Source organism: Pseudophryne corroboree, chromosome 6 (genome assembly GCF_028390025.1).
Source record: "Pseudophryne corroboree isolate aPseCor3 chromosome 6, aPseCor3.hap2, whole genome shotgun sequence".
Classification (NCBI taxonomy): domain Eukaryota; kingdom Metazoa; phylum Chordata; class Amphibia; order Anura; family Myobatrachidae; genus Pseudophryne; species Pseudophryne corroboree.
This window is the reverse complement of record NC_086449.1, coordinates 451,577,857-451,582,058: the sequence shown is the minus strand read 5'-3', so window position 1 is coordinate 451,582,058 and position 4,202 is coordinate 451,577,857.

Genomic DNA, 4,202 nt, shown 5'->3' with positions numbered 1-4,202 from the left:
GACAGTCTCATATCCTGATCCCCATCCTATAGTAGCCTCACCATTCATCCGCAGTCCGCACAGGCTCCTCCCCCTAGCATTGTCTCTGAGGTCACTTGCCTTGCCTGACCCATCCTTGTTACACTACTGGCTGCAGTTGCTTTTCCCAGGGTGCACAAGAACTGCTAGACCAGGGGTGGCCAGGCAGTCGGAGGCAAAGAGCCTGAAAAGATCCATAGGCAAGGGCAAGAGCCACCATCATGCGTGCGCAGAAGGGGGTGTGGCCTAGTTGTCACAAAGCCACGTCCCATTTTTGTGCACACACCTTTCGGTATGATGTTTGTAAGAGTGTGACCTTGTGTCATAACCCCATTTAGTCATGTTGCACAGTGCCACATACATATAAAAATGCCAAAAAATGGGTGCCACCACAGTGCCAGATAAATATATGCCCCCAGTGCCAGATACACATGCCCCACAGTGCCAGATACATATATGCCCCCATTGCCAGATACACATATCCCCACAGTGCCAGATACATATATGCCTCCAGTGCCAGATACGCATGTCCCCATAGTGCAAGAAACATATGCCCCCCACAATGCCAAATACATATATGCCCCTACAGTGCCCAATACATGTATGCCCCCACAGTGCCAGATACATGTATGCCCCCACAGTGCCAGATACATGTATGCCCCCACAGTGCCAGATACATGTATGCCCCCACAGTGCCCAATACATGTATGCCCCCACAGTGCCAGATACATGTATGCCCCCACAGTGCCAAATACACATATGCCCCCACAGTGCCAAATACACGTATGCCCCCACAGTGCCAGATACATATATGCCCCACAGTGCCAGATACACATGTCTCCACAGGGCCAGATACATATATGCCCCACAGTGCCAGATACACATGTCCCCACAGTGCCAGATATGCCCCAGTGCAGATACACCTGCCCCCACAGTGTCAGATATGCCCCAGATGCAGATACACATGTCCCCACAGTGCCTCCCACAGTGTCAGAGATGCCCACAGTGCAGATACACATGCCCCCACAGTGCCAGATATGCCCCCAGTGCCAGATATGCCCACACAGTGCCAGATATTCCCCAGTGCAGATACACATGCCCCCACAGTGCTAGATATGCCACCAGTGCAGATACACATGCCCCCACAGTGCCTCCCACAGTGACAGATATGCCCCCAGTGCAGATACACATGCCCACACAGTGCCAGATATGCCTACACTGTGCCATATATGCCCCAGTGCAGATTTACCCCAGTGCAGATACACATGCCCCCACAGTGCCTCACACAGTGTCAGATACACATATCCCACACAGTGCCAGATATAACCCCAGTGCAGATACACATGCCCCCACAGTGCCAGATATGCCCCCAGTGCCAGATATGCCCACACAGTGCCAGATATGCCCCAGTGCAGATACTCATGCCCCCACAGTGCCAGATATGCCCCCAGTGCAGATACACATGCCCCCAGTGCCTCCCACAGTGCCAGATATGCCCCCAGTGCAGATACACATGCCCACACAGTGCCAGATATGCCCCAGTGCAGATACACAAGCCCCCACAGTGCCAGATATGCCCCCAGTGCAGATACACATGCCCCCACAGTGCCTCACACAGTGTCAGATACACATGTCCCACACAGTGCCAGATATGCCCCAGTACAGATACACATGCCCCCACAGTGCCTCATATGCCCCCCAGTGCAGATACGCATGCCCCCACAGTGCCTCCCACAGTGCCAGATATGCCCCCAGTACTGATACACATGCCCCCACAATGCCTACAACAGTGCCAGATATGCCCCCAGTGCTGATACACATGCCCCCACAGTGCCTCCCACAGTGCAAGACATGCCCCCACAGTGCCTCACTCCCCCCCCCAAAAAAAAGTGCAGCTTACCGCGCTGCTGCTGTGAGGGGAAGGAGAGCGCAGCGTGCGCCTTTCCTACCCCTCAGACTCCGGCTGTGGTGTCTATCTTCAATTCGGCGCTGGCCGTAGGCCAATCAGAGCTCGCGGTCCGGCAGCCAATCAAGATCCTTAGCTGCTGGTCTGCGAGCTCTGATTGGCTCACGGGCCGGCGCCAAATTTTAGATAGACACCGCCGCTGGAGACCTGCTGCTGTGAGTGCTGTGTGTCAGGCAGTGGTGGCTGGGAGCGGATCGAGCCACATGTGGAGGATGAAAGAGCTGCATGCGGCTCGAGAGCCGCGGGTTGGTCACCGCTGTGCTAGACACTCTACCTGATGATATAGCAGGGGGGCCGACCCCTTGTGCATGTGACTTTTACAGTGATCGCAGTGGGGATATGCATGTTGCAATTATGAAGGGTAGCGGGGGGAGGGAAGATATGTGGGAAATATGTGGGAAAATATGTGGGATGCAATGGCAGAGGGAGGCTGGTAACATGAGGGGTAAGATCGCCTGAGGCTGAATACATGAGGGTGCAGTTGTCGTGGTGCAGGAATATGCTGGGTGCTATTACAGAGAGAGGGGGTGGGACTCAAGGAGGATTGCAGCGAGAGGAGCAGATCGTGCTACAGTAACACTGTACATAACAAGAGTCGGCTAATAATCAGCACACTAGTTGCATAGAGCTGATCGGTTACACTTACTGGCTGATAACTGTGGGCGGCCATGGCATCCCTGCTCCTCATTTTTTAAAGAGGAGGGGCTCAGCTAAGGGAATAATAAAGGCATCATTCATCAGTGGGATGCGGCGCCGCCCTACAGTGGCCGGCGCTCATAGACAGCTGCCTAAAGGTGGCGCTGGCCCTGGTAATGATTGGCTGCTGTGTTATCACCTTCCACTTATCACTGCTTTATCACTACTCCAGGCTTAATACATCTGCCCATATGACTGGATTGACTGAGATGACAGTATTGATGTTCAAAGCAGTTATGGTTTGATTGTTAAACTATTTTGGCAAATCAGTTTAAAATCACAAGAACTTTTCTGAATTTCTTGAATTTTAGAACTGGTAAACAAACAAAGTTGCACATGCTAAGACATGTTTGAACATTTTCTGCTGTAAATGGAAAGTCTAAAACACAAACAATGAACATCGAACAGCAGACTGTGAAGAAGGTAGTAGATTTCAAAAAAGTTAAATTGCTTTTTTATTAATAAAATCAATAAAATATAATATCTTGATTCATCCCAAAAAAATAAAACACCGTAAATTTAAAATGAAACTCAGACAGCACACCTCAACCATGATCAGGGTTCATGAACTGCTAGCAGCAAACAGAAGCCACAGATTTGGGTGTGGATTATTAGGTCTACACTAAAAGGTCTACAGTCAATAGGTCGACCACCAATGGTAGATATGCATTAGATCGACAGGGGCAAAAGCTCAACAAGGGCAAAAGGTCAACACAAAAAAGGTATTTTTTTTTTTTGGGGGGTGGGGGGGTTTGTCACTATTCTGACACAAACAAGCCCCATTAGTGTACAACATACCCTTCCATGCAGGTTACTATACCTAACCATAGTCCACGTGGATGAAAAAGTTGAAAAAAATAATAAAAAAGTGTGGCGACCATTGTCATGGCGACCTTTTGACCCTGCCAACCTTTTGAACTGTCTACCTTTTACATGTCGACCTTTTGACCCTGACGACCTAATGCTATCTGCCATTAGTGGTCAACCTATTGACTGTAGACCTTTTTAGTGTAGATCTATCTATCAATTCAGTACCACAGATTTCTACCTATAGTAGATTGTACTGCAAAAATGTTAAACCTCATTGAATTGCTGAAACTCATTTGAATTTGTAGCTGATTAATATTTACAAGCATCTTGAATGGGAAATCTTTGTATGTATTTGCCCAAGACTGTACTTTAAGTGTTATACTGTACATCTATAATTTCTCCAATTTATTTTGCCAGATGAGACACAATTACAGATAGGAGGGTAAGACCATAACCTAAGGTTATACCTGTAACCTAAGGAAACTGACCAATGGGCCTAATTCAGACCTGATCATAGATGTGCTAAATTTAGCACGTATATGATCAGTTTCACAGACATTCAGGGGGACGCCCAGCACAGGGCTAGTCCGCCCCGCATGTCTGGCTCTGCCCCCACTGCACAGGTACAAAAGCATCGCATGGCGGTGATGCTTTTGTACCTGAGGAGTAGCTCCCTACCAGCACAGCTCCTGCGCACTGGCAGGGAGCTACT